Source organism: Acomys russatus, chromosome 20 (genome assembly GCF_903995435.1).
Source record: "Acomys russatus chromosome 20, mAcoRus1.1, whole genome shotgun sequence".
In the NCBI taxonomy this organism is placed as follows: Eukaryota; Metazoa; Chordata; class Mammalia; order Rodentia; family Muridae; genus Acomys; species Acomys russatus.
In genome coordinates, this window is record NC_067156.1 from 19,985,188 (window position 1) to 20,007,984 (window position 22,797).

The 22,797-nt window shown below is 38.4% G+C and overlaps 1 protein-coding gene across 4 annotated transcripts in view; it reads right to left on the reverse strand.

Annotated features, from left to right (window-relative positions):
- Window positions 1-22,797, reverse strand: part of LOC127204184 (synaptotagmin-4) — a 462,640-nt gene that overhangs the window by 147,541 nt on the left and 292,302 nt on the right. The window lies entirely within an intron of this gene.

A 22,797-nucleotide genomic window follows, 5' to 3' on the forward strand; every position in this document is an offset into this window, starting at 1 on the left:
CACACAAAAACTTAGAAACTCACATTTACAGAAATCCCAACAAGAGAATATTATTGAGCATTTTAAAATGAGCTATCAAAATACCAAAGACTTAGAGGAGCACATCTGCTAATAAAGACCTACAAGTTCTGAGTACATGGCATGCTGGGAAATGGAACTAGACACAGAGATCCGTGATTGACAGAAGCCAGAGAAAGAGGGATGGGATAGAGGAGAGATCACAGAGGGCTTCCAATGCATTGCTACTATTCTGTGTGACATCACGGTGCTGAATACCTATCATTAAACATGGACCGCGACTGACAGTATACAACCACCATGAGTGAGTCATGAAGTAAATTGTGTTCCTTGGGTGACAATAGTGTTTCAATAACTGATGTTCAACACTTGTAACATGGTACACTATGATGTGGCACACTGTTGCACTGGAGACTGTGGGAATGAGTGGAAGACCTTTATGGACTTTTGTGATCCCCACCTAGTTTCAATGTGTATATAAAACTTCTCTAAAACATATTTTTGTAGAATTAAATTTGAAAGAATTAGAATAAATTTTAATGTCATGGACAGTATATCAGCCAAGTGTATCTGTTATGTTAAAATTATTATATACTTTCTGGGTGATATTTAATGTGCCTGTCTTCATTGTTTGCTCCCAAGGGAATAAAGCACAAACATTATTCATAGCACAATGTCAAGACATTTTATTCTTGACATGTTTCTTGTGGTGAGAGACCTATGTCCCCGAAAATCTTAGTTCACGAGGCTGTTGGGTGCTGGTTTGTAGTACTACCGGAAAGTTCGTCATGTTTCATTTTTAACAGGCTGGTGAATAGCAAATATGCCTTAAAGCTAGATAGAAACTCATTCGTGATGGACACATTACTGACAAGCTTCTTTTTAAAAATGCATACTGCCATGAAACATTTATACATATAATTATAGAAGATAAACACACAGCTGAACTCCTGGAACATAAGCAGGCATGTGTGTTGACAGCAGTGGACCAAACAATGCAGAATATGTCACAGTTAACCATTGCAGCTATGCACCCCCACCCTGCATACTCTAACAGAGGGCTGAATCTCTAATAGAACTGTCCTGTGCCTTGAATTTGTTTTGTTCTCCCACAAAAGACATGCACCTCTAGAGATACTCCCATGTCCTCCCAAAGCCCAGTTGACTGTCAAGAATAAGGATCATTAATGGGGAGGTGTCAAGGGGAAGAATGAGAGATGAGAAATAAAGACGAGAAAAGCAAAAGCCGGGCCAGGGAGGTCCTCCATACACTGATGCTGATGACTTCTGCCAAGCAAGTTTATTAAGCAGCACATTTCTTACATACTATTTGGAGGGGGGCAGGGTGGAATGCCCAAGAGCATCAGAGAGACAAGTCAGACAATGCTGGCAAAAAGGACCCAGGATGCCTCAGATGCAGCTGACTTAAAACTGATACCTAAAGCTTGGAGGGTCCCGAGAAACTGCGACCTTGACTCCTTCAAGGTCTTGTCTGAAGCTCCACAACCTTGTTGTGTCTGCTCTTGGACTAGGGCATGGTACTAACGCTCCCTTTGTCCTTTCATCGGGGCCTCTGAGAAAGTCCTGGATGGGTCTGATTCTTTTTTTTTTTTTTTTTTTTTTTTTTTTTTTTTTTTAATGTTTTTTATTGACGAAAGCCTTCACTTACCAGGAAACTGGGACAGAGGGGAGGACATCCTATTGGGACTCTAGATGAGAGAAGCATGGGAGAATAGCAAAGTAGAAGGATTCAGAGGGTCCTAGAAACATACAAGTAGAACATTATGATAGGCAGATTTGGGCCCAGGGGTCCCGCTCAAACTAAGGCACCAGCCAAGGACAATACAGGCGGTAAACTTTAAACCCCTACCCAGATCTAGCCAATGGTCAGAACATTTTACACAGTTGAGTGGAGAGTGGGATATGACTTTCTCATGTACTCTGGTGCCTCACATTTGACCATGTCCCCTGGAGGGGGAGACCTGATGGCACCCAGAGGAAGGACAGCAGGTTGCCAAGAAGAGACTTGATACCCTATGAACATATACAGGGGGAGGTAATCCCCCTCAGGAACAGTCATAGGGGAGGGGAATAATGGGAAAATGGGAGGGAGGGAAGAATGGGAGGATACAAGGGATGGGATAACCACTGTGATGTAACAAGAATAAATTAATAAAAAAATAAAAAACAGGAAAAAAAAGAAAAATAAAATCACTCATATTACATTTCGATTGCTATCCCATCCCGTGCATCCTCCCATTCCTCCCTCCCTCCCACTTTCACCCCATTCCTCTTCCCTATGACTGTGACTGATGGGGACCTCCTCCCCTTGAATATGATGCTAGGGTATCAAGTTTCTTCTTGGCAGTCTGCTATCCTTCCTCGAGTGCCATCGGGCCTCCCCATCAAAGGGACATGGCCAAATAAGGAGCACCAGAATTTGTGTGAAAGTCAGTCCCCAGTCTACACTTAACTATGGAGGATGTCCTGTCCCTTGGCTAAATCTGGGTAGGGGTTTGATGATGACTGCACATATTGTCCTTGGTTGGTGCCACAGATCAAGCAGAACCCCTGGGTCTGATTCTTATAGCCAGTCTCTTCCAAGTCATTAAACACTACAATTTGTTAGGGTGCTGTGTCATTCTGGATGGTTTAGTTACTATCATCAATGAAGTGCCCTGGGACAGGTGTTAATCCTGAGCAGTTTCCGTATATAAAATAGTTTTGTAATTAGTTTATCTTCCAATTTTTTATGCTCTTTATAAAGAAATAAGCATTCTCTACTTGGAAACATTTTTGCCATATTATTGCAAATATCTTCAGGCAGAAAACTTCTTTAAAGTGTATAAAATGCATCAAAATACAATCAATAATAGGAATATTGACTAATATTCTATAGAAATATGCATTTAATAATACTCACTAGACAGCTTGAAGCCAGTTGGCAAGAAATAGTCTTGTTGACTCTCAAATGGAAAGGAAGGAGAGAGACGTGGAAGGAGGGAAGAGAGGAAGAGAGGAAAGGAGGAAGGGAGGTGGATTTTAAGAGTCAGGAAACAGTCTGTAGTATTTAGACCCTTAGATATTTTTTGTAAAATGACAAAGACATTAATGTAACCTTGAATTTTAGGTTCATTAATTATGTTCGTATTCATCTGTGTTGCTCTTCTAGTTTCATCTTTGTTGCAGCAATAAACCAGCCCAACAACAAACAGCATAGGAAATGGTTCCACTCACAGTAGGCGGAGTCAATTTACACCCAAAACAATCTCACAGAAATGCCACAGGTTAGCCTGACTTCAATAATTCCTCAGCTGAAACTCTCTCTCTCTCTCATCCCAGATGTCTTTAGACTGAGGCAAGTTGACAGTTAAAGCTAACTAACACAGTTGTGAAATGCAGAAAGTGGAATAAAATTTAAAACAGTGATAAATCGCCTCTGTTTTATAATCTTGTCTAAACACAGCTATATTGAGTATAAATAACTGCCATATGTATAACTGTAGGATAAATGCTAAAATGGGAATAAACACAGTAGAGAAGCTTAGATTAACAAAAATTGTATCAATACCCAAGTTAGCACTGGCCGACATGAGTCTCACCGAAGGTGGCCTTGGTGGTGATTAATTTTGCCTTCAGGTTCCTGATACGATTTAATACAAATTGTTAATGAGTAGATGTGCATCTTGAGGATTTAAAGTAAAACTGGCTGATTATTTTTATAGAGAAATTTAGATTTGTGATTCTTTTTAAAAAATTTTATAAGATTACCTTTTAAGATAATCGATTCTTTCTTTGTAACCGCAATTTGCATCCTGCCAATGAAGAAAGACTGGCTGAAAAAAACTACCTTGCTTGCTCACACTCTGTTAATCTGTAACAAGTTGCTTAGTTATAAGTGTTTGTGGGTTCTTGGGAATAAACTGTTTTTCATATTTCATTTCTCACCCATAATATGTAAAAACAATTGATCATGTGAGGGTATTGGGGAACATGTTTTTTATGTATACTCATTGTAATCATTCACTTAAGGAAAAAAAGAATGTAAAAAAAAGAAGAAGAACTGTTCAGTGTATAGTCAGAAGGCTTGTTTAGGCGAGCCTTCTGGATGAAGGACAGGATTTCTCCAACAAACATAACCAGCTAAAAAAAAACAAATGAACAAACAGAAAAAACAAAATCCTATTATTTGTTAGCTGAAAAAAAAAGAGTTATTAATACCAACAGCATTTAATTTGAGGAAGCTCACTACTGAGGCAGAGCTGAATGGCACTCCTGGCCTTTTCAAATCTCTTTTGCCATTTCTTACCATTGAACCCATCTTTAATACAAACGTGTGTGTCGAATATAACCACTTGGTGATAGTTCAAACCACCCACATATTTGCATCCTTTCATTGAGTTGTTACATCATGATTCACTTTCAACAAAGATAAATATAATTATGATGCATAAGTTATTGAGCACACTAAACTTCTCTGTACTTCACTTACATGGGTCATAGGAACACTCCCCAGTGTGCAGAAAATCAGCCAGCAGTTGCTTATAGCAGATATATTCATAGCTGTTGAATTTGAAAGCAACTGAGATGTCTTTGCACAGGTTCATAGGCAAATGCTGTTACATTCTGTCAATAGAGTTTTATTCAGCACTAAGTATAAAAAGAGCTTCCAGGCTATGAGAAGATATGGAGAATACATAAGTGCATGTTACTGAGTGAAAAAGCTGATAGGAAAAGGCTTCATGCTGCACAGTGTGATTACAATGTATGAATTTTAGATGAGGTAAAACTGAAGACAGGAAGGAAGGTGCTCGGTGACAGCAAGGAGCAAGTGGAACACAGAGTTTTCAGTGTGGTGATGTTTTCCTGCATGACACCTTAGTGGTAGATAGTTGTCTTTATGCATTACCCAGATCCACAGAGCATATCAGCAAGTGCTGATCCAAACATAAATGATGGAGGTTGGCTAAAAATTGGGCCAATGTCAGTTCAATGCTGCTGACAAATCCCCACCTGACTAGAGATATGGACAATGGAGGATGCTACGCATAGTGGGGTGAGGATATGTGGGAACTCCTCAACTTCTACTCAAGTACTCTGAGAATCTAAACCTTCTCTAAAAATTAATTTTGTCAATAGGAAATCTATTGCACATGAAGACTCATCTCCCATTTGCTCCTCCAATCCTCAGTACAACTCTTTGCTTCTAAATGCCTCAGCACCTTTTGCCTGGAGCACTAAGTCACGAACATATTCCACACACGCCGTGAGGTCCTCTGTTTTTTTGTATGTGCAGTTCCTCTTTTCCCATCTCAAATGGCTATTTTTATAAAACCTAGCCCAGAGCTAGACTTAGTGTGATTAAGAAATTCCCATGAATTAATATATTTAATACTTGTTTAATTGAAGCCTAATGGATTATACAGATTCTTAAACTATAGCTTAAAAGAAGAAAGGGGGTCTTTTCTGAGACTAGCTGGCTGCTTTGGAAGAGGTAATCCTGTTTAAGAGGCTGAGATCTGAGTTCCTTTGGGTTTTTTCTCTTGTTAATCTTCTTTGCAACTGCACGGCCTGATATTTAAGGCTGAGAAATAGAAACTGCCTTGAATCTACACAAAGCACATTTGTGAACGTAGTTGGAAAGAATACCAAAAATAATGGTGGAGTCAAATGACATATAATCATATGGGAATCCGGGACTGTCGGCAGAGTACACTCAAGAAATCTAAGGCACCAGAGTACGTGAGAAAGTCGTATCACATTTGACCATGTCCCCTGGATGGGGAGACCTGGTGGCACTCAGAGGAAGGACAGCAAGTAGCCAAGAAGAGACTTGATACCCTATGAGAATATATAGGGGGAGGTGATCCCCCTCAGGAACAGTCATAGGGGAGGGGAATAATGGGAAAATGGGGGGGCGAGGAATGGGAGGATACAAGGGATGGGATAAACATTGAGATGTAACAAGAATAAATTAATAAAAAAATAAAAATAAAAAATAAATAAATAAAGAAATCTAAGGCTATTATTCCTGAATCATGTTCTTGAGGGTCTGGAGCAAGGAGTCTGAAAAGTTTCCAGGCTTCAGAGAACAGAGCAATCTTCCCATAAATATTATCCCTGAATCGCAGGTTATAAATGTTTGCCCTGTGCTGACACGAAGATCAAGGGCATGGTCGGCTAACACCGGATTTTTTTTTTTTTTTTACAAAGTAAACTCCTAACTTAGGCTTTCAGTGGACTTTTGTAATAATTTAGGTTCCTTATTATTATATATTGGGTCAAATTTAGTTTAACTTAAGTTTTTTCATAAAAATACATATTGCCTCAACATTGTACTATGTATTTCGAATATCCAAACATATATTTCCATGTAGCATTAAGCAGACTACTCTAATACATGTTAAAATATACTATCTCAAAACAATCAATGAAATTGAATTAATTGAATTAATGAAAATAAACCACCATAACTAATTAACTAAATTGCTAATGAAATCCAGCAATATTACTCAATGTCAGTCAATACCTAGAATATGCATTTTTATGTCTCAATAAATTGCAATTAAAAGTGATTAATAAACCCGAGGTCATTTATTTTTAACAAGGCACTTTTCATTCTACACAATTTAATACTGGATTATTTGGTAGAAATGTGTGCTTCCCTTTGATGAACGACACCATCATTATAACTAATATGAGATGGAAGATGTTAGTCACATAATGAGTTCAGATATTAAAATTATGCCTTTGGATTTCTTCCACAAATTTATCTTAGAATCACAACTGTAAATGAGAAGTCAGGTTAGCAGTCTATGTATCCAAGGCAGACAGAGGTACCTGCTGAAATAAAGTTAATTGTGTGATTTCACATAATCAAGGTTAGTAAATGCCATGTGAGCTCAAAATGCCTTACACCTCTCCACAGAAAGAAACCCCAAACCAGATAAAGAGAAAGCAGACAAGGTGGGAGGGAATCTTTGTCATCTACACATCCACATATCTACACAGATGTATACACAGCTACACATTTGCCAGTATCCTAATATCCAGAGTATATAGAGAACTTAAAAAAAAAAAATAGAGTGAAAAAAGCCAAATGAGCCATTTGAAACAATGGGCCTGGGACATGGGATTTCATCTTACCCAGTCAAAATGACAAAGATGTACAAAATAAGTTGGACGAGATGTGGAAAAGGGAACTCTCATTCGCTGTTGATGGCACTGTAAACTGGTCCAGCCACTCTGAAAATAAACCTGAGGAGTTCTCGAAAAGCTAAAAATAAATCTATTATATGGCCCAGCTATAGCACTCCTTGGCCTATGCTCAAAGGACCCAATACTCTCCTCCACAGATGCTTGCTCATTGCTGCTCTTTCTCAACAGTTACATATTTGAAATAGCCTCAATGTCCTTCAACCCATGAATGGATAATGAAAACGTGGTACAAACATACTGTGAAATACTTCTCAGTGAAAAGTGAAATCATGAACTTTGCAAATGTATGGAACTAAAAAGATCATATGGAGTGAGGTAACCCTGACACAGAAAGACTAATGACCCCCATCACAGCCTCACAGGTCCAAATCTTCAGATGAGAGTCCACAACTTGCAGTAACTCCAGATGCCAGCAAAGTAAAATGAGCCGTTACCAGAATAGAGGGTCAAGAAATATAGGGATAGGAACAGCAATGTGTAAGTAATATGACTGGAAAGTGGGAAAAGAAGAGTTTTTTAAGGAATGAAAGTAAAATAACAACAAAGATGTCTGAAGATGTCTTAAGGAATCATTCTATTAATTATTTACCTAAAATAAAAAGCCCATAATACAAATAGTTATGTATTTTTATATATTTACAAATTTTCTATACTTATAACAAATATGTGCTTATGTTTATAATATATGTTATAAAACTATGTAATTTATATATTATAATGAATAAATATGTATGAGCTTAAATGAACTTTTCTCATATGGGCTGACAGTGCTACCTTAAGAGGCAAAGGTCAACTAGCAAGAACCCCAATACTAGACATGAGTAGCCCTCCTTTGAGTTGTTATTCAGGGATGTGCAAGAGACTCCCAAAACATACAAACTACTTCTATTGCCTTAGTTGTCTCCCAGAGGTAAAAGGTACATCCCTATCGCAACAAACACTTCAGAAACAGGCCCTAGAGACCCCTGATCTGGAACTGACCTGAATGTCTTTGGGCTGAAGACTGGCATATGCAAGCTTCCAAAGTAGGGAGGCATCCAATAGTCTTACCCATCTGTGATGCCTATGAACCACATCCAGAATGGCAAAATAATCTTAAAGGTACAGCGATGGTGTGCATACCTTGGTGGTAACCAACCGATCTATCTATCTATCTATCTATCTATCTATCTATCTATCTATCTATCTATCTATTTATCTCTCAGTTTTATTAAGACAGAGTTTCTCTCTGTAGCCTTGGCTGTCCTGGACTTGCTTTGTAGGCCAGGCTGGCCTTGAACTCACAGAGATCGGCCTGCCTCTGCCTCCCAAATGCTGGGATTATAATCCTTCACCACCATGCTCAAATACCAACAGACCTCCTATTGGGCTTAGGATGCTCTCAACAGGAGAGAAGCCATGCCTGGTACTGAAATCTAGCCAATAACCCAAGGCTAGGGAAGTCATGGATAATAGAGGACAACCTACAACTAATACTTTGCTAAACCAGCATAATCCTTAACAAAAATCTAGACATGTCTTTTATAGTCATGGAGAAGTGTATGTATTTTTCACCCCTCATCCTGGAAACTCTTCTTTGTCATAGACAGCCACCCCTAGAAAAAAAAAAAAACACGACTAATCAAAAATCAGAGTTGTGGAGTCCAGTTCTAATGACTCAACGTAGTACTTCTATACCTAAACCTGGGGAAACATTGAGAAAATAGGGGTGGAAAGATTGTAAGAGTGAGAATATCAGAGTTTCCTGTGAGATTGTGTCTCCTGGTAATGTCAGAAGCTATGGTCAAAAAGTCTCATCAACGTGACTTTGAAAATATGAGCTGAAAAAGGACAACACCAATATGCATGCAAAAGTTGACAGGGAAAAGGTCAACAGACATCAGCCACACACAAAGAACTATCGACCAATAAAGAATGCCAAGCATGGAAGAAATATTCTTCTCCAGGAAAGAGAGCACAAACTGGCTATCCAATACCAAATTGTAAGCCCTGAAAACATGCATACAAGTAGCAATACACAGACTGAGCAGGTTAGATGCCTAACAGTACCTAAGTATATACATATACACATATGTATGCAATAAAAAATAGGCCATGAATTTGAGAGAGATCATGGGGGAACATCCTAGATTTTGGACTAAGAAAAGAGAAGGGATCATTATAATCTCAAATTTTTAACAGTTAAAAAATTAAGAAGCTATGGTGCTGTTTAATAATATCTATGGATGAATATTAACTCTTTAAAAATATTTGCTATAACAAAGGGCCATATTGTTTTATTCTGATTCAAATTTTACTGTAGGATTCAGTAAAAGAATAAATATTTGGTTAATTGTTTTTCTATTCTTTTTATTAATAGTAATATAATTTTTTTAGAAATTAACTGAGTAAAAATAGTTTTATGTTTAGGCTGAGACAGAAGAGCTACTAAAGAAAAAGAAAGAAAGAAAAATTAAAGAGTAGGATATTGGTTAAGGGGGAAATAATAGGAGAGTGTTGTGGGGGGGGTGGCGGTGGACGGCATGGTAGACTTGGCAAGTGAATATCAGGTGATTATGGATAGTGGTTACAAAGGAAGAATTGAAGAGCTTTGGTCATACCCAGACTGCATACTTTCACAGGATGATTCTTAATTGGCTTTTTCACTGCATTTTATTTCTTCTGGTCACACAGGGTAATGATAAGGTAAGCGCTGCTTTTCTATTTTGTGCCACAACAGCAGTATGTGCTGTCACACACTCGCAGTGAAAAGAGCAATGGCATAAGAATGGACTTGATGAAGTAGCAATCATAAATAATTGTATTCAATATTGATGGTTCAGTTCACACATCTTCAAACTCTGTGTAAAGAAATAAGGAGACCTAAAGCAGACCTACCAATGTGCAGCTTTCTTGGATTAAAGCTGTACAAGGTCTTCAGCAAAAGGCTTAACTTGCTACATTTTTAAGAAAACATTACTGTCCCTTTAAAGAGTGTTTACCACAAAAACTAGGAGTATTTCGATTTGAGAACCTGACCCACATTATCTTGGCAAGTCAGAAAGTGAAACTGTTATTTGAAGAACAACCAGACAGTATTTTTGATCAACAGTAAAATATGAGAATCCAAGCAAAAATTAACATTTGGAATATTTTAATTCCTTAGTGTTAATATAGCAATCTTCTAATTCAAAAGGAATTTTGAGTGGAATTGATTATCAAAGTATTTCAATTGGTGTCTTCTTGCTGCATAGTTAGTCCAACATGTCACTCTCTTCGTGTCTGAGTAAGCCAGCGACTCATTGTCTTTTAAAAATTAATATCAACTTTAAACCATGCAAATTCTCATAATGTCCATTTAATGTGATGGCTACCATAATCATTAATATAAGGAAATATTTAATTTCATTATCAGATATTTAAATTCTCCATTCCAGCTAATATCTAAGAAAATAACACCTCATGGATTTTGCTGAATGATCAAAGAATATAATCAAAAATTACCTGAGAATGTTATTTAAAATATCTTCGATTTGATGTCTGAGTAATTGTTTATATACTTTAACCAAAATATGTTCAATGTCAACTGACTGAACGCATAAAAATAGCAAAAGGTATTAAAGAGATTTGAAGAAAGTATAAAACAATGGCATTGATACTTATCAATAAAATATTAATCATAGCATACAGTGGGTTTAACAGTGATTAAGTAAAATATAAATAATATGTTTTAAAATTATTTCTTGATTTTCAGTCTTTTTGTGGTAATTGTCAATACTTATGATTCATAAGGCAAAAACTCCTGGGGCATTATCAATAATTTTAAAAATGTAAAATGTTCTCAAGAAACCAGTCCTTACATCCCTGCTTATAAATTATGCATAAATGGTCATGAGACTGTGTATAGGGACATAGTAAAATACTAAACTACAGCAATTATTACAAATATAAATTCAGAAGAGGACTATTGGGATTACAGTTATGAACAGCCCAAAGGGACATCAGTAATGCTGAGGATGCGCAGCTTCCTGAATTGGATGCAGTCTTTATGGGTGTGTAAGTTGTTAGCATCTACTTTATCATCCGATATGTTCTATGAACTTTCAAATTTTACAAAGACAGAATCAAGGTTCTAAATAATTAGTGGGATGGGGAGTGGGGAGAACTGGCAATCACTGGACTTATGAATACTATTTTGTTAGCAGAACAGAAGAGAAACTAGGAAATGCTAACAACAGGAGAAATAGTCTTCCCCAGGGAAAAGTACAACAGTTATTTAGCCAATACTAAATAAATGGTCAGCCCGGAAAATACACATACAAATAACATACAGACTGAGCAGGTTGTATTTATGTGTTTAAGAACACACACACACACACACACACACACACACACACACACACACACACACACACATCATAAATATGTACATGTAACAACAAATGATGAAAAAAAGAGTTCATAAATATTAAAACGATCAAAGAGAAGGTTTGGGAAGGTTTGGAAGGAGAAAAGAGAAGGAAAAATGATGTGATCATGTTATGATTTCAAAAAACAAAAAGATTAATTTTAAAGCATTTAATATTTGTGGGGTTTCTTTAGAAAAAGTAACACAAGCCAACAGAAAACATCATTACTAGAAAATACTAAATGAGTAGAACTGCACTGGTAATTACAACATAAAAAAGGGATTTATATTATCTTTGAAGAATTATGAGATAAATTGAAGAGTTGTGGATTAACAGTGTTGCCGAAGATTTCAAGGCACCCTGGTATTGGCTTTGTAGTGTGGTTATTAGTGGTCATGACTATGCTCATGCATGTCTGTAATGAAAATGAACAAGAGAAGCAAGAAAGTACAGGAAATGTGCAGTTTGAGGAGAAAGGGAGCCCCAGGAAAGAAAATGGAGCTAAGTACAGTGCTCACATAGATAAAAAATAAAAATAAATTAATTAAATTTTTTTCATTTAAAGAAAAGCCTGATCCTAAATGGAAAAAAAAAAAAAAGGAATGGTAACCTCATGGCAAGATCCCACCCAGCTAAACTTCCAACTTGTGAAAAGGAATTAAAGAAATACTTGAGCAGTGAAAGAGAACATCAAAAATAGAAAGTTGATGAAAATATATTTGAAAGAGGGGTTCATGTTCCAGACCCAGCAAGCAGCAGAACTTGGCAACCTCATAATATAGTTCTACTTTTAGAGTCAAGGATCTGAGAGAAAGAGGTTGAGGGATCTCCCTCCATAAATAAGGAAAACCAATGAGGACAGGCATGTGTCAGGGGTGTCCCTGCATGGAGGCCCACAGAGGTCATTAAGTGAAGAAGCTGTGAAAGTTAAGCCTGGGTTTTATTGGGGACCCAAGATAGAGATTCCAGTACCACAGGATACCTGTCAACAAAGAAAGAGAAATGTGTTTGCAGTCAATGGGGCTTAAAGGAGTTGGAGGTCTGAGGAGCCCTTTAACATTATACATGGAGACGCAGAGTTTGGAGTTTACCCAACTGGTTTTTTGCCCAGAAATGAAACTATGTTTCAATTCCTCTTTTTGGGGGGTAGCAATATATATTCTTTGCCAATGGATATTGGAATTACTTGATCTGGTTGTTTTGATTTTTACGCGGGTTATAATTAAGAGATTGCCTTGCTTGTCAGAAGAGACTTTGAACTGTGGGGCTTTTAAATAGTATTGAGACTTTGATAGTTTATGGAGACTTTTGAAGTTGAGTTAAACGCATGTTTGCATTATGATATAGCTAAAAACCTATGGAAGCCAGAGAGTGGAATGTGAGGGTTGAATAAGAATATACCCCGTAGGCTCACATATTTGAATTCTTAGTCCTCAAGAAGTGGCACTACTTGACAAGGATTGGTGGTGTGGCCTTGTTATGATAGATGTGGTCTTCTTGGAGGGAGTGTGTCACTGGCTTTGAGGTTTCAAGAGCCCAAGCCAGTACCAGTGTCTCTTTCTGTTGCCCATGGATCCAGATGCCAAACTCTGAGCTACTTCTCCGGCACCATGTCTGATTGTATGCCCCCATGCTCCCACCGTGATAATGGACTAAACCTCTCAAACTGTAGGCAAGCCCCAGTTAAATTGTTTCCTTTATAAGACTTACAGTGGTCATGGTATCTCTTCACAGCCGTAAAACACTGACTGAAACTGGAAGCATGTGTTTTATTGAAGGTAACTAACCAGAGTGAACTGAGTTTTCTTTTCCTTAAAACAAAACCAAATCTACCTTCTATAAAGTCTTATTTCCATACAGAGACAATGTCATGCATACAGCAAGTGAGAATAATAGAAATGCTAAAAATCAAATGACATCTATACTATCACTATCAGGCTGTTATAGGAGTCCCAGTGATTTTATACCAACCCCACTGATTATAGAAATTATCTTTTTTTCTTCTAATTAAAACAAACCTGAGACAAAAGAAAACACAAATCTTAAGCGGTGGCATGGAATAAGTAAGGCCATCCAATAATGCAGCTACAGTTGTTGATGTCTAACAGGAAGATGACCTCCCACAGCTCCTCTGCTGCTTCCCCTAAGGACAGCCATGACTGCATAATTGCACAATATCTTTCTTTCAGAAAGACTGGGAAGAGAAGACTCCATCATTGGCTGCTGTGAATGCAACACTGCATTTCAAACCTTGTTTGCTGGCTACAAATTCTGTTTGATTGTTACAAGAGTGGTCTCATTTCCTCTACTAAAAAAAAAAAAACCTGCTAGTAATAAATAATTAATCTTTTCCAAATATTTCTGGTTTCCCCAGCCAAAACTAGAGGCTTGGGGATGGCAGATTTCCTGCATATTGTTCTTGAATTCACCACACTCCATCATCCCCAGAGCCAGGCCTGCCTGACACCCTCTCCCTTGCTCTCTCCCTTTCTCTCCTTCCTGGCCCCATCTCTCCCAGGATGAGCACTAAGTGGCTTATAACCCACAGAGGTCCCCTGCCTTTTCTTTCTTACCATTAGAATTACAGGCAAGTTTCTCCACGTCCTGCTCCCATTCATCTGTGTTTGTCTTCTCTTAGTGTGAAGATGTTCAATGGGGTCACTATCTCAAATGTTTGTGCCCTCTTTTCTCCCCTAAAGTTGTTTCTTAAGACATGAGGGGTGGGGGAAGGAAACACTGTCTGTTCCTTTTTTTTTTTTTTTTTTTTTTTTTTTTTTTTTAATATCTTTCTTCATAAAGGATTTTTCTCTGGTTGTATGTAAGATAACTCCTCTCTTAATTGGTCGTATGGCCCACCTGTGTAGTCACATGTATAACAGAAGGACATGGTGTGAAATGCGCCCCCAGGAGAGGAGGTGATGGATGGAGAGTTCCTGGATAAGGACCACATGGATTCCTTAAGTCAATGGTGGGATGGGGCCTAATGTGGTGGTCTAAAGGTATGGGAAACATTGACATATCTGAGCCATGTTTGATAGGCCACTGGAATATACCCAAGGCTTCTGGGGTGGTCGGAAGATGAACCCTAATTATTATTGGACATTTATAGAAAAATAAACATAACTCAAGCAGAAAGCCACCAAACAGACTTGGGAAAATCTACCTCAACGATGACCTCATCTTTCTATGACCAGCTTAACAGTTCTCCTTTTTGACATCCAAGGAAATTGGCACTGCGTCTCTGTTCCTCCCAAAGGGCTGTACATAGATTCCTAACTCTCAGCCAGAGCAGTGGATTTCAGGGGCCATGTTCTAGCAGAGTAAGCTCACAAACCTTTGTAAAACGTACCTGAAACTCAGACATATTCATCTGCAAACAAGTCCATGTTCAAGTTGAAAGAGGTAGTTGTATGTATGTGCTGAAAAAAATATGTAACCATGTTCTCAGAGGACGCTGGCCAAAGAATTGTTGTACCGGTGATATAAAATTAGAAATAAATAAGAGAGAAGGTGCACCAACTAGAGAAGAGGGAGAGAGGTCAATACGGAAGGAGAATGGAGGATGAGGAGCAATTAACACAAAGGTCATTTGATAAAATGCCAAGGAGCCATTTTATATTTGCCTAAGGTTATACACAGTACATAAGTGTATGTATATACATATACACATATAATATACGTAGATATTTGAAAGAAAGTGAAGCCACTTGGGTGACAATGCTCCCCACAAGAACACTAGACTAATAAAAATCCTAGTACCATGCATGACAAATCTCTTTTGAAACGGTTGGCCAGCATAATCCAAGTAACTCCAAAAAACACAGATTATAAATGAAGCCCTTGGTTACCTCCCATGAGCTGAGGGTGTGTCCTGATTTCTGAAGACACCACATTCTTAGGACACAGGACTCATATGACATAAGCTGGATCTGAACCGAAAGCATTGTCCCTGCAGTCTGGCTTCCATGGTTCCAGAAAATATTGTGCAAGCTGCCAAGGAATAGAAGCAATTAAACAACCCTACACAGCTGCCACCACTATGAACCATGACAATTACCAGGATGGCAAATTATATATAAAGGGGAAAGAAGGGATGCTCACATAACAGGAGCAACCAACAGCTCTCTAGGTAGACTTGAGGCACACTCAGCAAGCGGGACATCATGCCTGCTACTGGAAAACTATCCAAGCTAGTGAAGTCATGAACTTTAAAAAAGAATCTAATACCACCACTTTGCTACAACAGATTAATTCCTTACTACATTCTAAATCTTATCCTAATACCCACAGGAGAGTGTAACTGCCACCCTTCATCAAAGATGCCTCTGCATACAGCAAATAGAGTCTACCATGTAAAAACACAACTGGGCACAATTAAAAGACCAATAGATTGTAGGGAGCCCAGCCCCAGCTGATACATCTCCATCATTGCTTCTGCATATATGGCTCAGGGAACATCGTTGAAGAGGGAGTGAACTGTCAGAGCCAATATTACAGAAAGTCTGCTGAGAAACAGGCTCTTCTTCAATTGCTGAGTAAACAGGTCTGGAATGACGCCAATATTAATGGACATGTAAATGTGTAAGGGAGAGTTTCATGAGGTCCCATATTTAGACAAAGAACTACTCTATTTACATGATTTTATTCATAACACCATTTGGTGTTGTGCAGTTGATATACACACATACATATTTATATAGTTCCTAATCCATAATGGCCGTTTCACTTTCAGATTCTCAAAGATACTGATTTTATCTCTATGTTCGTCCTTGCACATCCAGATTCCAAAAGTGATTGTTACTTACCGGCTGGCTATTAGTTAATTACTAAATAAATTAAATTAAAATGAGAAGAACAGGGGAGGCTGAAAAGGGAGAGTGCTAACTATATAAGGGGAGCAGATGTAATTCAGAGAGAGAAGGAGGAAGGGGGAATAAATAGCACTAAGGCTGTTTGAAAAGGATTCTGATATTATTTTACAAGCTAACCCAAAAATATCATGTATATACACGTGTGTGTGTGTGTGTGTGTGTGTGTGTGTGTGTGTGTGTGTGTGTGTGATAAATGCAGTAACACCACATGGGGTGATAATGGTCTTTCATAGACTATTTAACAAAAGTATGTATTTGCTATAATTCTACATAAATATTATTTTCTCAACACAGCCATCTCCAATACCCAGAGATACAATTAACCACCTCTAAGATAAGAACAATATTTCTGGAATTATATTTCTCACTGAAAATTAAAGAAAGACCTCTATGATCCCAAGACATCACTGAGCTGCCCAGCTATGAAAAATAGTGTCCCCTGCTTTTGAATATATTCTGTCTTCAGGATAAGGCATCTTGTAGTTTGTGACTGTTGTAAAACTTTATTCCCCAAATCTCTGAGACTCATTTCATTCATAAGCCAGTTTTATATAGTAGGTTAGGGTTTTTGACAGACAGAAATTATCCTTTCCCTCCCTAGTGTGATGTAAGATGGCATGATTAAGAGGACCAGAAAGATCACAGAGGCTCAAGGACTTAGATCTGTCTTAGAGTCAGAAAGTCATAAACTGTCTGGCTGCACACTTGGGCAGAACACAGTTTTGTCTTATGTCCTGCACAAGGTACTAGGGTCAAACCTGAACCAATATCACACATTTTAAAAAAGTAGATTCACTGAACTTTGGACAAGATTGTTCATCTCTATGAAACAATCTTCCATAACATCTGGCTTTCCTCTTCTTATTTTCCCTCATGATCTTTCTCCCTGCTTTGACTGACTGTCCTGTCCAGGGCCTGGAGTTTTACACTCAGAGATTTATTCTATTCCCTGGTCTTCTCTGTGAGTACTTGCCAATAAAAATATGGGTTTTGTTTTGTTTTGTTTTTATGTTTTATTATCTGAGAGGCATCCTACAACCCTTAACCTGGGAAAAACAAAAAGAAAAACAAAGAATGCGTTCATGATGGACTTGTGCTTGACAGGCCCACAGTACAACAGCAAAATGTCAGATCAGAAAATGCTAAGTTGTATTTCTTATCTGTAACTGACTGCATGAAATTGTGCAAATTCCTGGATGCCTGGATTCTAGAACTTTCAGTTGACTCCTAGGTAATAGGCATCACACCACATGGGCGCTAACTTCATGATAGCAGTAAGGTAAGGGTTAAATATAGTTAATGAATTCCAATGCTTGACTGATTCATCAACAGCACCAGAATAAGTTTACTTGGACAAAGTGTTAGCACTTATAAAAACTCTTTCATTTTAACTCAAGCAGGAAAAAAGCTTAATGTTCTAATCATTGTTAGTTATTTCTTTCAGTCAAGTTTTTTGTTTTGTTTTGTTTTGTTTAAAGGCCCTGGGGCTCATCAAAATACACTAGCAATATAAACACCTACACTGTTAAACAGGCAGTTTTAATTAGAAAATTTCTTCTGTTTTCAACCTGTTATTTCAAGGGAGACTGAAAAAGAAGAGATGCCCAATGAAAAACACATCATTGGTCCTCATTACACCACAGGCCCAACCTACCTTCCACCTGGACTTTTATCAGTTTATCTTAGTTACTCCTGGAAGCTTCATGGAACGTTTTTACTTACTCTTGGTGTTGACTTCTTTGCTTTTAGATAGATAGATGATAGATAGATGATAGATAGATAGATAGATAGATAGATAGATAGATGATTGACAGATGGTAGATTGATAGATGATGATGATGATAGATAGATAGATAGATAGATGATTGATAGATGATTGACAGATGGTAGATTGATAGATGATGATAGATAGATAGATAGATAGATAGATAGATAGATAGATAGGTAGTTATCTGTGTGTGTGTTTCAGATGTAAAATACAGAAACAACTTTTCAAACATTCATGTAATATAGACTATTGTCTGTTTTAGTCTTAATTTTCATACTAGATACATAGATTTATCTAATGTTCTCACTTTTCAAATGCTTACTTTTCAACAGCACAAGGCTGAAGGATGAAAATAAAGTGTAAATTGAAATCACATTGTGAAGAAAAAAACCCCGCTCCACGTCAGGAATGGACATTTCTATCACAAACACCGTAGCCAGAAGCCCAATTTCCACATCAGCACGTCATTATCAGAGGCTTCGCTGTTGGAGACTTGGTGCGGGAGAGCCTTTATAAAGGTGGTAATTGTGTTTTCATGGCTTTTGCATGCTCTATGACTATCATGTTTATTTGTTTTTATCTAAAAAGGAAGCCTGTGAAAGCAAAATGTGACTGTGTCCTTTGTTTATTCGGTGTTAGCTTTGGTGACATTTGTAGTTTGGGATGCTGTGATTCACTTTAGTGCTAACTGGGAAGGAGCAGCCAACACTCCAGGGTATGATGAAGCCTCCTGATCCGAGCTCAGGGAGAGTGTTGAGTCTCCGAGCCAAGGGTTTTCTTTGAACCTAGAAAATCAGTGCCTAGAAAGCATGGGAAAGCCAATGTCACGGTATTTGGAATTATAAACAGTCCTTCTACAAGGCGTGGGCTGAAATGGTTTCCTCATGTCCCCATAGTCCTAGCTTTCTTAGAGTCACTTACAGCTCCCCTGACTAACCCAGTCAAACTGTTTGTTCTCCAGGAATGCTCAGTGTATGACAAAGGAGATGCTATAAGCTCTGATGGTGCAGGTGCTGCTCCCTGGGAAGCACGGATGGTGTAGGTGTGATAGTGCCCCTTTGTGCTTCTTCTGGGAAGCCCTAAGGATAGTGTATCAGTCAGACGTCTGTTGCTGTGATAAATGCCAAAAGCATCATTGGGAAGAAAAGACTTATTTAGCTTACAGGTTACAGTATACCAGTGAGGGAAGGTAGGAAATGAATTCAAGGCAGGAAGCTGGAGCCAGAAACTGATGCAGAGACCATGGAAGGATTCTTCCTACTGGCTTGCCCCCCATGGCTTTCTCAGATTTCTTACTACTACAGTTCAGGACCACATTCCCAAGGTTAACACTGCCCATGGTGGGTTGGGTCCTCCCAAATTAATCATTAATCAAGAAAATGCTCCCACAGTCTTGCCTAGATGCCACTCTAATATGGGCATTTTCTCAACTGAGTTTTCCTCTTTCTTGATGACCCTGCATTGTGTCAGGTGGACAAAAACTTAGCCAAGACAGAGATCACAGCAACCCCACTCTCCAGATTGGTACCTGGGAGGTTCAGGCACTATGCCTTTCCTCGTTCTTTTGCAAAGTAAATGAGGATAGAGTCATAATTAGCTGTTGAGATGAACATTTCCTCTTACAGAAATGTAATTTGATAATAGAATACAGTTTTGCAGAAGCAAAGTAAAGTGGAGACACAGGAATGCATTAGTTTACACAGACAGCAAACAAGCACAGCTTCTGTTTTTGAATGAAAAAGAATGTTCCCCCATAAGCTCATATATTTGAATGTTTGGTTCCTAATTAGTGATATTGTTTAAGGAGGATTAAGAAGTATGGCCTTGTTGGAGGAGGTATTTCACTGGCAGTGGTCTCTGAGGTTTCAAAAGCCCAAACCATACCCAGTCTCACTCCCAAAGGACACTCCACCATACCACAAGGACATTTGTTCAACTATGTTCACAGCATCTTTATTCATAATAGCCAGAACTGGAAACAACCTAGCTGTCCACAATCCAAGAATGGATTTAAAATAAAATGAATTCACAATGGAGCATTACTCAGCTATTCACAAAAACAAACAAACAAACAAAACCTACCAATATCATAAAATTTGCTGGCAATTGGATGGAACAAGAAAAAAATAAAAGCAAAAGCAAAAATCTCATCCTGCATGCGGTAACCCAGACCTAGAAAGACAAACATGGTATGTACTCACTTATAAATTAATATTAGCTATAAAGTAAAGAATAATCATGCTATAATCCAGAGATGCAGAGAGGCTAAATAACAAGGAAGGCTTAAAGGAGGACGAGGAATTAGAATAGATTTCAGGGTAGACTCGGGGCAGGTGGAGATGGAAACAGGATGGATTAAGTGGGAGAGTGGAGGGAGAGATTATAAGAAAAGATGACTGGAATTGTGAGGCATTTGGGGAATGAGGTAGAAATCTAAGCAATGGAAACCCCATGGAATCCATGAGGGTGACACTAGTGAAGACACTAGCGAAGTAATAGGGGACACAGAGACTGAACCAACCATCCTCTGTAACCAGGCAAGACCTCAGGCGCAGGTATTGGGACACCAACGCAGCCACAGAACCTCTGACCTACAGTTTGTCATGCCTGCAGGATCATCATCAGAGAGACCACAGAGACTATATCCAGCAACTGATGAGTGCAGTCGCAGGGCCCCACAGCCAGATAGTAGGAAGTCTTGATGAAGACATGGAGAAGGGTTTGGAGGATCCAGGAAGACCAAAGACATCACAAGAATATGGCCAACAGAATCAACTGACCAGGACTCAAGTGAGCTCACAGAGATCAAGGAATCTATATTGGTCTGACCTAGGTCTTCTGCATATATCTTATGGTTATATAGTTCATTATTCTTTTTGGATTCCTAATAGACAGAAAAGGGGATGTCTCTAACTCTTATGCCGGCCTTTGGGACCCTTTCCTCCTACTGGGTTGCCTCATCTACCCTTGACATGAGAACATGTGCCTGGTATTATTGTAGCTTATTATGCTATATTTGGTTGATGTTTCTAGAAGGCCTGATTTTTTTTTTCTGAGGAGAAGTGAAGGTGAAGTGAATCTTGGGGAAAGGGAGGTTGGGGGAGAGTCAGGGAGAGGAAGTGCAGTTGGGATGTAAAATATGAGAGAATAATAATAAATATAAATAATAATAGTAATAATAATGTTGCCTTGGTCAAGGTGTCTCCTCATACCAATAGAACAGTAACTCGGAAAGCTTCTAAAACAATAGTTAGCTTGCACCTTAAGAAGCTTAGACCCTGAAGTACAATAAAAAATATAAAAAGTTACTGCATTTTCATGTTAAGCAAAGCTTTATCAACATTGGCTTTATATGAGCTCTTTCTGTTTTATGAAAGCATCAAATGCATTAAACATGAAAATTCAAATTCATAAGACACATAAATTTGGAAAAACCCCTCTGTTTGCTTTAGTCATTCTTCCTACCTTAGCAAATGGTCTTATTGGTAGTTGATTTAAAAACTAATCACTGGGACTCTAAATGAGAGACGCATGGGAGAACAGCAAAATAAAAGGATACAGAGGGTCCTAGAAATCTACGAGTAGAACAATATGATAGGCAGATTTGGGCCCAGGGGTCCCGCTCAAACTAAGGCACCAGCCAAGGACAATACAGGAGGTAAACTTTAAACCCCTTCCCAGATCTAGCCAATGGTCAGAATATTCTCCACGTTGAGTGAGAGTGTGATAGACTTTTCTCACGTACTATGGTGCCTCACATTTGACCATGTCCCCTGGAGGGGGAGGACCTGTGGCACTCAGAGGAAGGACAGCAGGTAGCCAAGAAGAGACTTGATACCTTATGAAGCATATACAGGGGGAGGTAATCCCTCAGGAACAGTCATAGGGGAGGGGAATAATGGGAAAATGGGGGGGGGAGGAATGGGAGGATACAAGGGATGGGATAAACATTGAGATGTAACAAGAATAAATTAATTAAAAAAAAAACTAATCACTAACAGGAATAACAAAAACTGTTTAAAAGCCAGTTCGCATTTAAAGACGGAATAAATGAAGATGAAGCATCCCGAAGTGTAACCAAACAACTCAATTTAGAGAATTAGATTTACAAAAATTTGATTTGCATGCAAGTTCCTTTCTACAAACTAAATCACAGCAATGGCATCCTGTGAGGGTTTTCCTGGTCCCTGGACAGATAACTGGGTTCCCGTTTCCATGCAGTCATCTCAGAGAGGATATCATCATGACTTCCCCATCAGGTGATGCCTAACATAGTGTCTGACTCAGTGAAAGTACACTGAAACAAACTATGGTGAATCTGCAAAACTTGTCCCTCAAGACAGATACATGAAAATTCAAATTCATGAGACATATATATTAGGGGGAACCCTCTGTTTGCTTTATGCATTATTTCTACTTCAGCAAAAGGTCTTATTAGTAGGTTACTGTAGTAGTTGGTTTCAAAATTAATCACTAACAGGAATAACAGAAACTGTTAAAAAGCCAGCTCACATTTAAAGTCAGTATAAATAAA